The sequence below is a fragment of the Chiloscyllium plagiosum genome, unplaced genomic scaffold (genome assembly GCF_037043375.1).
Source record: "Chiloscyllium plagiosum isolate Xiang-an unplaced genomic scaffold, Cpla_swu_hap1 HiC_scaffold_10, whole genome shotgun sequence".
NCBI classification, from domain to species: Eukaryota; Metazoa; Chordata; class Chondrichthyes; order Orectolobiformes; family Hemiscylliidae; genus Chiloscyllium; species Chiloscyllium plagiosum.
This window is the reverse complement of record NW_028270148.1, coordinates 55,224,942-55,238,378: the sequence shown is the minus strand read 5'-3', so window position 1 is coordinate 55,238,378 and position 13,437 is coordinate 55,224,942. Positions and strand designations below refer to the sequence as shown.

Genomic DNA, 13,437 nt, shown 5'->3' with positions numbered 1-13,437 from the left:
ATCTCTGCTGAGTGCTCCGGTTTCTTCCCATAGAATAGGTGGATTGCCAGTGGTAAACTGTCTTGTAGTGTCCAGGACTACACAGGTTAGATGGCTAGGCATGGTAAATGTGGGGTAATAGGAATAGGGTGGGGGTGCTGGGTCCAGCTGGAATGGTCTTTTGAGGGTTGGTGCACACTTGATTAGCCAAAATGCTGCAATACTGCCCAATTTTGTGTCATCAGCAAAATTGGATATTTGATATTTTATGCCGTTATTCAAATCAAGAATGAATATTGTGATTCTTGAGGCCCCTGCGGGAAACACTAGTTACATTCTATCAATTTGAGTACTTACCCATTATTCTAGCTCTCTGATTCCTACCACTCAATCAATTTTCTATCAATGTCAGCAATTTGCTGACAATTTGCTCTTAGTTCTGTAAAGGTTCCAACTTAGCTAAGTCCACATAAAGAACATCTATTGACATAATTCTGTCCACCACATTTGCCACCTCTTCAAAAATCTCTGAGGTTTTTCAGGCATGACCTACTCTTCATGAAGCCCTGACTGTCAGCTGAGTCTCCCTGATTAACTGAAAATAACTGATCCTGAGGTGATCAGTTACCCTATCCTTGATTATAGATTCCAACAATAGACTCCACTATAGATGTCAAGCTAACTGCTCTGTAATTCCCTGATTTCCTTCTGTCATCCTTCTTAATGATCAGAATGAGATGAGCAAATTTCTAATCCAGAGATACACCTCCTGAACTCAGTGAATTCTGAAAAATTATGATTAGGGCATCCGCAATGTGCTGTCTTATCTCCTTTGACACTTGTGATTAGGAACCATCAGTTCCTGGGGATTTCCCCATTACTGATGATTTACTTCAGCTAATTTTATTTAGACCCAGTCCCTGATTCTCTCTTAATTTCTTTGGATCTTCTGGCAAGCTGTTCTCCCTTTCTGCTGTGAATACTGAAGCAAAATTATTGTTCAGCATGTCTGTCATTTCCCCATGGTCATTGACAATATCCCCACTCTCAGCCTTCAGTGGACCAATAGTAATCTTAACCAGTCACTTTCCCTTTTATATAACCATAATATCTCTTATTGTCTTTTATGGTTCTTGCAAGTTGGCTTTCGTAATCCTTTTTAGCCATCTTATAAACCTGTTTGTGACCCTTCATTGGTTGCATTTGTTTCATTCTGTGGGATCTGTACTGTTCTTTGTATTTTTATAAGCCTGTTCTTTTAATTCCATACCGTCCCTTATCTCATAAAATGTCCATGCTATTTTTTGTTTTGTGTGAGGTAGAGCTTTTCCTTCTTGTGAGTACAAATTGCCTCTGAATGGCATTAAATGTTTCTTTGAACACCCTCTACTGTACACCAGTTATTAATAACAGTTAGTAATTGTGAGCATCATTTTCAAAATTTCTGCTAGTATAATTATTCCAATAACAATGCGTTGAACACCACAGAAAAATCAGAGCAAGTGTGAAAGAAGAAACATTTTATACATGCCATTGCAAAACTCTGTTTTCAGTGGTTATCCATGAATCTTTATGAAGAGGAAAGACCTCAGTAAGCAACATTGTTTGTGAGAGCAGTATGAGAACAATAATGCACACTGCCGCAGTGGTGATCAATGATGGCTCTTTTAAAACTCTGTACGATGTAAGCTGGCTTCCTTCTGTAATGTGAGATCAGTTAGTTAGCTAATTTACCATCTTTCACTGTTTTTTTTATTACATCTACTTGGGTAAAGAACCCGGATATTTAGCGTCAGGAGCTCTTAAATGTCTGCTGGTTGTCTTGCTTATGAGTAAGCAGAAATGGCTAGGCTGTAGTTTGAAGGAGAGCTGTAGCTTCTAAAGCTGCAGCTTTGGAAATCCTTCAATAAAGGACAACATTATTTGGCAAAAGTGCCCTCAATTCCTTCATCCAGTACCCAATGTAGCCTGGTGAGGCTTCACAGAAAAAATGAAAACAGCTTCATGTGTGCCCCAGGACAAACTTGCTGATCTCAGAATGATCAAGCATGCTGACACTTTGTGCTTTCTAACAACATCCCCTTACATTGTATGCCAACAACTTCACATTACATATTTGGTGTAGCATCATTAAGGTGGCAGTGTGACACAGTGCAATCAAAGAGTTCACATTGTAGTGGTAACACACACTTTTCCATGTAGTGTGGAGCTATGGTGGTAGAAACTTCAATATGGCTGACCAGAAATCTGTCATGCTGTTACTATTGGTGTGTGTTGAAAGGATTTACAGGTTGATATTCAACCAGTTTGGTCATGTTGAGCATGCACCTTCCTTGGCCATCCTTGACTTGAATCCAGAGTTTCTGGTCCATAAGACCAGAAAATAGGAGTAGGGTTAGGCCATTCAGCCCATCAAATCTGCTCTACTATTTGATCATGGCAGAGATGTTTCTCAACCTCATTTTCCTGCCTTCTTCCCATAAGCCTTGCTAATCAAAACTTATCTACCTCTGTCTTAAAGACGCTCAATGACTTAGCCTCCAAAGCCCTTTTTAGCAATGAGTTCCACAGATTAACCACCCTCTGGCTGAAGAAATTCCTCATCATCTCAGTTCTAAAGGGTTATCCCTTCATTCTGAGGATGTGCCCTCCGGTCCCAGTCCCTCCTACTAGTGGAAACATCTCCATTTTCACTCTATCCAGGCCTGTCAGTATTCTGAAAGTTTCAATCAAATAACCCCTCATTCTTCTCAACTCCAATGAGTACAATTACAGAGTCTTCAGCCTCTCCTTATATGACAAGCCCTTCATCCCCAGGATCATTCTTGGAAATATGCTCCAATGCCAAACATTTTTCCTCATATATGGTGCCCAAAACTGCTCATCATATTCCAAATACGGTCTGACTGCAGCAGTACATCTCTGCTGTTGTATTCTAGTTATCTTGAAATGAATGCAAAAATTGTGTTTGGCTTGCTGTTTGCTAACTGTCAACCTGAAGAGATCCTGATCTAAGACTCCCAGTCTGTTTGTGCTTAAGATTTCCAAAGCCATTCCCCGTTTAGAAAACAGTCTATGCCTCCCTTCTTCCTACCAAAGTGCATAAGCTCACACTTTCCCATATTGTATTCCATCTACTCCTTTGCCCACTCTCTGAACTTGTCCAAATCCTTCTGCAATCTCCCGGCTTCCTCAGCACTGTCTGCCCCTCCACGTGTATTTGTGTCATCTGCAAATATAACAGCAATGCCCTCAATTCCTTCATCCAGATTGTTAATGTATAATGTGAATAGTTGTGGTCCCAACACTGACCCCTATAGAACTCTATTGGTCACTGGCTGATGTCCTGAAAAGGGCTTATTCATCCTTTCTCTCTGCCTTCTGCCAGTCAGCCAATCCTCTGTCGTCTACCTTATACCTAACACCATGAACTCTTACCTTATTTAGCAGCCTCATATGTGACACCTTGCCAAACGCCTTCTGGAAATCAAATAGATCTCGTCCACTGGCTTTTCTTTGTCTAAAGTGCTAATTACCTCCTCCAAAGAGTTCTAACAGATTTGTCAGGCATGACCTCCATGCACTTCCAAGTACTTCACAATCTCATCCTCAGCAATGAACTCTAAAATGTTATCAATGACTGAATAAAATAGAATCGTACAGTGTAGAAGCAGGCCCTGCCACCCAACAAGTCCACACCGACCCTCCGAAGAGTAACCCACCCAGACCCACTCCCCTACCCTATTACTCTATATTTACTCCAACTAATGCACCTAACCTATACATCCCTCAACACCATGGGCAGTTTAGTTTTATGTCAATTCTCCTAACCTGCACATCTTTGGATTATGGGAGGAAACCCACATAGACACAGGAGAATATGCAAACTTCACACAGAGAGTGACCCGAGGCTGGCGCTGTGAGGCAGCAGTGCTAACCACTGAGCCACTGTGCTGCCCCTTCGGATGATAGACTGAGGCCTATTGTTTCTTGTTTTCTGTCTCCCTCCCTTTTTAAACAGGAGTGTTTAATTAGCCATCTCTGAGTCCTCTGGGAACCTACCTGACTCCAGTGATTCCTGAAAAATTCCCACCAATACCCACCAATACTCCGACTAATGCACCTAGCCTACACATTCCTGAACACCATGGGCAGTTTAGTATGGGCACCAACAATCTCCTCAGTGATCTCCTTCAGAATTCTGGGTTGTAGTCCACCTAGCCCAGGTGATTTATCCACCTTCAGATCTTTCAACTTCCCCAGCAACTTCTCTTTAGTGATGGCCACTGCATACACCTCTGCCCCCCAATTCTCTTGAAGTTCTAGTATGCTGCTGCTGGCTTCTGCTGTGAAAACTGATGCCAAGTGCCTCTTCAGGTCTTCCACCTTTTCTTTGTTTCCCATTACTACATCACCAGCCAGATTTTCCAGTGGTCCAATATCCACTCTTACTTCTCTCTTACCCTGTATATATCTAAAACTAACTCTTGCAATCTTCTTTTATATTGCTAGCTGGCTTACCCCTTGTTGCTTTTTTTAGTTATCCTCTGCTGTTTTTTAAAGACTTCTCAATCCTCTGATTTCCCACTAATTTCCCATGATTTCCCAAGTTGTATGCTTTTTCTTTTGCTTTTATGTTGTGCCCACTTTCCTTGTCAGCCATGGTCGCCTTGTCCTCCCCAAAGTATGTTTGTTCTTCCTTGGGATGAATTTCTGCCGTGCCTCGCAAATTAGCCCTGAGAAACTCCTGCCATTGCTGCTCCAGCATCTTCCTTGCTAGGCTCCCTTCTAATTAATTCTGACCAGTTACTCTGTCATGTCTTTGTAGTTACCTTTACTCAATTGTAATACCGCTACATCTGATTCAACGTTCTCCCTCTATCATAGGGCGAATTCTATCATATTATGGTTCCTGCTGCCTTGAGGTTTCTTCACTTTATGTTTCCAACTCAATTCTACCTCACTACACATCACAAAATCCAGAATTATCTGTTCCCTAGTGGGTTCTGCCATAAGCTGCTCTAAAAAAAATCTCATAGACAATCCGTAAGTTCCTTTTTGTTTAGATCTACTACCAACATGATTTTCCTAGTTCACCGGCAAATTGAAGCCCCTCATGATTATTGTGGAGAGTGTGGTGCTGGAAAAGGATAGCAGGTCAGGCAACATGTGAGGTGCAGGAAAATCAACTTTTCAGGCATAAGTCCTTCATCAGGCATGAGGCTTGTGGGCCGGGGGGGTGGGCTGACAGATAAAATTGTGGCAGTTAGAAATGAAGAAATCGAGGGCAGGTAACAGGCCAATATGAGATGTCTAGGTGGATGGGGTGTATTGGAGGTGAGAGAAGGGGTCCTCGGTGGGTGGGCGAGAGTCTTGATTGAAAAAGTGGGCCCAGAAGTGGAGGCGATGGAAGAAATATTCAAGGTTGCAACGACTGTTGAACTCATTATCTGGGAGTGTAGAGAGATGAAGGCGAGGCCTTTGCTGAGGACTAAGTGAGGGTGAGGTCTGGGGGAATAGTAAAGACATGGCAGGACTGAGAACTAGGACCTGGGTGGGGCTGGAGCTGGGTGTCAGGGCAGAGACAGTCACTTGAGTGGGCATGATTATAGGGTCAAGAGTGACGTCATCAACGGAAGTGACACTCACAATGGGGCGGAAGTGGGGCTGACAGCAGTGTCCGTGGGGGGGTGTCAGTGACATTGCGGGATGGTTCCCAGTGAGCGATGTCACTGGTGATGGAAGTGATGTAGGCGATAGAGTCATCCATGGCCAGGTGAGTGACGTCTTTAGGGGTGGAAGTGGCTGCGGTAGCAGCAATTGTGGGGGTGGAAGTGACATGCAGAATAGGTATCGCGTCTGTGCCAGACGTGGTGAATCTAGCAGCAGCGGTGGATCCGGCGGTGGTCGCAGAGGCAATCAACTTCCTGGCAATCACAGAAGTGGTTGTCTGGATGGCGATTGTGAAGATGGTGTGATCGGCAGAGGCTGCTGCCTGTGGGGCAGCAGGGGCAGAAGTGACATCATAATTCACTGTGGCCGTGTGGCTCATGGCATTAGGGCAGTTCCAGAGGCCAGGGGAAGGCTCTGAAATGGTCGAGGAAACCCATGTATTGAGGTAAGTACATGAAAGTTTGTTTAATTTACATTCTTTTATGTCCGATATAGTGGAGAAAACTGTTTGTTGAGTGTATGAATTCTTCTGAGGATGTAGAACTGTAGAGGTCTGTTGCAGGTCTGGGAGAGAGTGGCCCTGAGCTGAGGCAGGGCTGATTGCAGGTAGAGTAGGTAGCAGCATATGGCTGCTAGCGTGGAGTGGAGGATCCAGGAAGATAATTGCTGCTGAAGGTTTCAGATTTGTAGTATGTACTGGTTATCCTGTTCAGGTCCCAAATTGAGTTGGTCTGAATGTAGTCCAGAGTCGCTGTGGGATCAGTCGGTTCCGTAGGCTGGTGCTAAGGAAGGAAGTGCGGTTGTGATAGTGAGTCTTCTTCAGAACGTGGCTAGAGAGCTTCAGGACAGAGGAGATGACCTGGGAGTTGCAGTGAAAGAGACACTCACTGAGATCTTTGCAGAGAGAGGAGGAGAACTTCTTCAAGGTAGGCATCCTTGAAAGAGGTTAAAATCAACTAGGAGAAAGTGAGGACTGCAGATGCTGGATATTACAGTCAAGAGTGTGTAGCTGGAAAAGCACAGCAAGTCAGGCTGCTGTCACTTTATCTCTCAGCTCTCCCTGGCCCACAAGCCACATTCCTAATGAAGGGCTTATGTCTGAAATGTGGATTCTCCTCCTGAGGTGGTGCCTGACCTTCTGTGTTTTTCCAGCACCACATTGTCGACTCTGATCTCCAACATCTGCAGTCCTCACTTTTTCCCACCTTGATTATTGCAATAGTGCCTTTCTTACATGCCTTTTCCACAACTTGATTTATTTTCTTTCCCACATCCTGATGACTGCTAGGAGGCCTATACTCAACACCCATCTGGATAAAGTTAAAAATCACAAAACAACAGGTTATAGTCCAACAGGTTTAATTGGAAGCACTAGCTTTCGGAGCACTGCTCCTTCATCAGGTAACAACTTTGAAAGCTAGTGCTTCCAATTAAATCAGTTGGACTATAACCTGGTGTTGTGTGATTTTTAACTTTGTCCACCCCAGTCCAACACCAGCATCTCCAAATCATGCCCATCAGGATAGTTTTGTTTTCCATTTGTGGTTCCACAACTCTAACCACACAGATTGTATGGTTTCCGACCCGATATCATATCTTGCTTTTGATTTAATTTTATTTCATATTAACAAGACAATACCGCCCTCTGTCCCCATCTGCCTGTCCTTTCAGCAGGATGTGTTCTTGATATATAGTTCCCCGTCTTGATCCCTTGCAGCCACGACTCTGTGATACCCTCAGCATTTTACCTGCCAAGTTCAATCTGTGCTCCAAGCTCATTTACCTTGTTTTGTATACTGTGTGCATTTAAATCCAACTCCTTCAGTCCTGAGTTTACTGCCCCTGCTCTCATAATTCTCACGGTTAGCACTGCTGCCTCACAGTTCCAGGGACCTGGGTTCGATTCCAGCTTCGGGTCACTGTCTGTGTGGAGTTTGCATATTTTCCCAGGGTCTGCGTGGGTTTCTCTCGGGTGCTCCGGTTTCCTCCCACTATCCAAAGATGTGCTAGTTAGGTGGTTTGGCCATGCTAAATTGCTCATAATGTACAGGCTAGGTGGGGTTAGCCATGGGGAAGACAGGGATCGAGTGTGAGTATGGATGGGATGCTCTTCGGAGGGTCAGTATGTATTTGATGGACCGAATGGCCTGCTTCCACACTGTAGGGATCCTATGAATTGTCCCTTCATCTGCTGTGCCTGAAGTTGTATTCCTGACCCTTTCCATTCTCTGTCCTATTAGCTATTCTGTAAACTTTAATAACCTCTGCTGAGCACTCTCCTTTAACATTCAACATAATTTTCCTTGCAACTAAACCCACTCCCTCAGAGAGTCCAGAGCGTGGAATTCTACCCATTGAGCCATACAGTTCTCTGATAAATTTGTACAGATGTTGCAACAGCATGTGTGTATGCATGAAACCATTTGCATTTAGTCTGTCTGCACTTCCTGTATTCCCTTAAGATCACTGTGAAGTTAGTGATTTTTGAGAAGATTTGTAGCTCATGTTGATGATATGTATATAAATTAGCTCGCTGAGCTGGAAGATTCATTTTCATTCATTTAGTCACCATGACTAGGTAACATCATTAGTGAGTGTCTCCGGTGAAGTGCTGGTGGTATGTCCCACCTCTCTATTTATAGGTCTTAGTTTCTTAAAATGGGTGATGTCATTTTCTTTTTCTCAAGAGAAGGTAGGTGGGGTCTAAATCGATGTGTTTATTATGGAGTTCCGGTTAGAATGCCATGCCCCTAAGAATTCTCGTGCGTGTCTTTGTTTCACTTGTCCGAGGATGCGTGTGTTGTCCCAGTCAAAGGACACCCGGGGGATCACCAATATCAGGGCTCATAGCGGAGGCAGTAATGCAAAGACTAGAACAAGCAGCCCTCCCATTGATCCAACCCAAACTTTGAGACCTTTATCTGGATGATGTCTTTGTCATCACAAAATGGAACAAATTAGAAGAAACATACAACACCATCAACAATATCCTGACAGACATAAAATTCACAAAAGGAGAGGAGAACAACAGACTCCCATTCCTGGATGTGGCAGTTGAACGTACAGTTAACAGAGAGCTTCAAACCAGCGTCTACAGAAAAACAACACACACAGACCAGAAGCAGTCATCCCAATACCCACAAACGAGCTGCATGAAGACATTATTTCAACGAGTCACATCACGTTGCAGCACTCAAGAACTACAAACAGCAGAAGAAAAATATCTATACAATGTTTTCAAGAAAAACGGGTACACAATAAACATAATCTGCCAATTCCTCAGACACAACACAGTCAAAAACTATGGCCACATTACCTTACATCAAAGACATATCAGAAATGACTTCCAGACTATTCAGACTCCTTGGCATCATGGTAGCCCACAAACCTACCAACACACTTAAACAGCGACTCAGACCTAAAGGATCCATTAGATACTACCAGCAAAACTAACATTATTTACAAAATACCACACAAGAACTGGAAAAAGCACTATATTGGACAAACAAGCAGGAAACTTGCCACCAGGATATATGAACACCAACTAGCCACCAACAGACATGACCCTCTATCACTAGTTTCCATACATATAGACAAAGAAGGACACCATTTTGACTGGGACAACACACATCACCTAGGACAGGCAAAACAAAGACACGCACGAGAATTCTTAGAGGCATGGCATTCTAACCAGAACTCCATCAATAAACACATCAATTTAGACCCTATCTACCTTCCCTTGAGAAAAAGAACCAGAAATGACATCACCCACCTTAAGAAACCAAGACCTATAAATAGAGAGGCAGGGCATACCACCAGCACTTCACCAGAGACTCTCACTGATGATGTTACCTAATCATGGTGATGAAACATCTGAAAACAAACCTTTCAGCTCAGCGAGCTAACTTACATACATATCACTGTGAAGTTTCCATACACTTCAAATTGCACAGTAATTCTAGTTCTCCTTAACATCTTACCATTGAAAGTTTGGAAATGCTGTACAGCCTTTGGCAATCTTTACAGGGTGTTCTTGACAGTCTCATTGGATCCTCCAATGGCTTTTTGTGATCAGTTGTCTCCTGACTGAAGAAAGACCCAGTCTATTACCCAAAAAGGCCGAAGAGTTTTGTGAACCCCACACCTGGGTGGTTACTTATTGTTCTTTAATTGTCATCAGCATTTACCTCCCTTCGTTTGTATTGTATGTTTTTAGCTTCTGTGCCTGCCTCAGTTTCAATATTTAAGTAGTTTGGATGAATAAAGATAATTTAGGTAAATAGAATGAACTTATGAATGATTATGAATTGTTTGATTACCGGCTACCATCATGAGCTGTCTTTTTTTTTGTCAACACTGTACAGAAATAAAAGCGGGAAATAAGTTTCCAACATATTGCAATGAAGGTTAAAGAGCTATAGGACATTTTATACGAACTTTTCACTTTAAAAATTTATCCTGAAATGTATAATCATGAGGTAAAAGAATAAGGGAACCTGCTGGCTGGTGATAGGATATTTGCAAACTCTCCCTCATTTAGACCTTCCACTATAGCTCCAGTGCAAAATGTCAGAGGTTACCTCCTCAAATCTGGGACAATTAAATTTGGAAGGCTCCAGCTGGTGTGCTCTTGCTTCTAGCATTGTTTCTGTTGCTACTTCTGTTCCTCTGGTTTCCTCTTAATTCTATGACCATAACTTCTGCTCTACTCCTGCTAACTAGTATAAATGTTATCCTTTGTAGTTCCTTTCTCTGCTTTCTGTAGCATAACTAATCTCCTCACAGACAATTATTTTAGTTATCTCTGACCTCTTCCTGATCACTGACACCTTTCCACTCTCTAATTTTCCTTGAGCTCTTTGGAGTTCTTGAGCTGTTCTCACTCACAAAGGTTTTCTGATGTCAAGGTTTTTGCTGCATTATGTATTTACCTTCATGATCAAACTGGACTGACAAACCTCCAACATGTACTAAAATCTTCACACTTAGGTCGCTTTCAGATAACTTTGTTAATCCTGAAATCTTGGATTCACAAATCCCCTCTGTTCATTTCTTTCAAGATGGCCACTGACTTTGTTCACCTTTTCTCAGGATTGAGTCATCTATCCCATCAACTTTCATCTAAATTCTTGTTGATCCTAATCCTGAGTGGTTTTGTTTATGGATTACCAACCTGGATTCAAGTGCTTCCTCTTGCCTCAGACCTCCTAATTTCTTTTTCCATTTTTAACTTACTTCGTCTGTCTTTGCAAAGGTCCAGCACAATGGATTGCTATCTGGTTGTTCAGCATTACTGTAAGCTAGTTCCCAACTGAATGCCTCTTCCAGTGCTGCCTTAACACCTATAATACTGAACTGTCTTCCAGCCTAATACAGTAGCCACTTCTGTGGCTTCAAATCTGCAGGCTAATGCCTCATATTATTGTACATCAGCAGGTCTGACCAAATCATTCCAAATTGAATGTCTGAATTAGTCAAAGGAACAATCAGCATCATATGTGAGTATTGTCATGGCTTTCTGTCACTGTTCACTCCTTAACTGCTTTACTTGCTTCAATTGTATTTATCATTCCATTTTCCCCAGGCTCTATTGCAACAGGCAGGCAAGACAAATACTAAATAACTTATTGTTATATAAAAAGTAAGAATAATGGATCATAATGTCTAAAAACTAAGGTAGTGATGTTACTAACTATTTCCCTTGAAGCCAACCTGGGCTTGTGAATTCATCAAGGGCTCTCTCCCAAGTACCTCCCACCTACACTTACAGACCAGAGAAAGCGGCTATTGATCACAGGGATTTTTTGTTAAACTCGTGCAACTTAGCTTTTCATATTCTCTAGACTGAAAGCTACTTCAGTTTTACTTTTGTAATTGAGCAGTGCTGAAATTTCCAGATACTTGTTTAAAACTTTGATCTCATATAAACAGAAAGAACTGGAATTATACAAAGATCAATTTAGCACATAGCAAGGTCACAAACCAGAAATGTCAACTTTGTTTCTCTTCTTGCAGACACTGCTAAAGAAGTGTTTCCAACATTTCCTCATTCTTATTTATAATACATGGGTTATTTTGGCCAAAAGTTGAAAGCAGGCACTATATGATTTGTTTCATTTGTTTGATTTGATTTATTACTGTCACACGTACTAGGGTACAGTGAAAAGTGTCGTCTTATGTGTTTTACAGGCAGATTGTACTACACAAGTGCATCAGAGGAACAGAACCAAGTACAGGATACAGTGTTACAGCTGCCAAGAAGGAGCAGAGAGAGATCAACATTAACATTAAAGAGATTCATTAAAAAGTTTGATAACAATGGGGAAGAAGCAGTTCTTGAATCTGTTTGTACATGTATGCAACTTTTAAGTCTTCTGCCTGATGAAAGAAGATGGAAGAGAGTAAAACCATTGTGGAAGGGTTTTTAAGTAAGTGGGTTGTTTTCCTGAGGCAGTGGAAAGAATAGATAAAGTCAAATGGATGGAAAGCTGGTTTGCTTAATGGACTGGGCTGTGTTCACAACTCTGTAGTTTCTTTCGGTCTTGGGAAGAGCAGTTGCCATAGCAAGTCATTATCCATTTAGAACACTTTCTATAGTGCATCTATTAAAATTTGGATGAGTCTCTATGGATATGCTAAATTTCCCTAGCCTTCTGTGGAAATAGAGGCACTGCTGTGCTTTCTTGACGATAGCGTCAATGTGCAATTGTACTAAGACATGTCTTTGTGAATGGTTTCTAAGTTCCAATCACCATGATTTGGATGTGCCTGGTAATGCTAAATAGAAACCTACAAATTGAACACTGAGGTGATGTCCAGACAGAATTTTGATGCACACATTTACACTTGAAGATGTTCAGTGCATTGCCTGGCACCCAGCAATATGTTACAGTAGCCAAGACAGAAAGTACTCAGATGTTGCACTGGAAATCCAGGTAACTCCTGTATCTGTACCAGAAAGAATGACACTTCAGTCACCTCTCCCTCTCGCTTTCCGCAACTGGTCATGCTTTACCGAAGGAAAATATTCTTCACATGTTCCTCATGTGCAGACCATGTGCAAAATAGCCATGACGAAGGACTCCTTTTGCACTCTTGACCATGTGTGATGGTAGTATCACTTGTTGGACTTTGGCTCAATCTACCAGCTTACTTTCCTCTATGTGTGAGCCGAGTCCTGCGTGTTCTTTCAATGAAGCAATAGGAGAAGATATTCGGTCTCAAACTCTTAGTTTATTTTAGCAGTAAGTGGATAAAGTATACAGAGCTCTGGGTCTAGGTCTTCCCGTCCCTGACAAACAGCAAAGTGTGTCAGTTCACGAAGTCCGACCTATTCCTGTCCCTGACCCAGTCTTTTATAAAGTACAGAACGTCATGCAATCACTGAGGTGGGATTGTCTTCTGATTGGCTGTTGATCTGACTCCATTTTCCGCCTTCTCGCGTTCCTGGATGTCTAACCCCATGTGATCTCCTTCTGCCCGCGAAACAGTCTCCACGTGACCTCCGCTTGCGCGCGAAACAGTCTCCACGTGACCTCCTCTTGCAACCAGAGAGCACCACACATCCCGTATCTGTACGCACAGGGCGGTAATACCCTTTCTGTTTATCTCGTTCCCCCGACCGCAACCGTGGCCACTCCCACCAAGCCATATACTTACAAGTCCCCCTTTTGGTCTCATGAAAATGAGACCAACAAACCAGTTTTATACATCACATTCGCTCTCTGATGCATAGTCTTCCCTTCCTGCCAGAGCCATGGTTTCCGTCTCCATCTATGACATCTG

General features: G+C 42.5%; 1 long non-coding RNA gene across 1 annotated transcript in view; it reads left to right on the top strand.

Annotated features, from left to right (window-relative positions):
* Positions 1 to 11,948, top strand: part of LOC148148960 (uncharacterized) — a 57,183-nt gene extending 45,235 nt beyond the window's left edge. The window contains exon 6 of the long non-coding RNA XR_015758450.1: positions 11,086 to 11,948. This is a non-coding gene — a long non-coding RNA (uncharacterized LOC148148960). The remainder of the gene's footprint in view (positions 1 to 11,085) is intronic.
* The last annotated feature ends 1,489 nt before the right edge of the window (positions 11,949 to 13,437 follow it).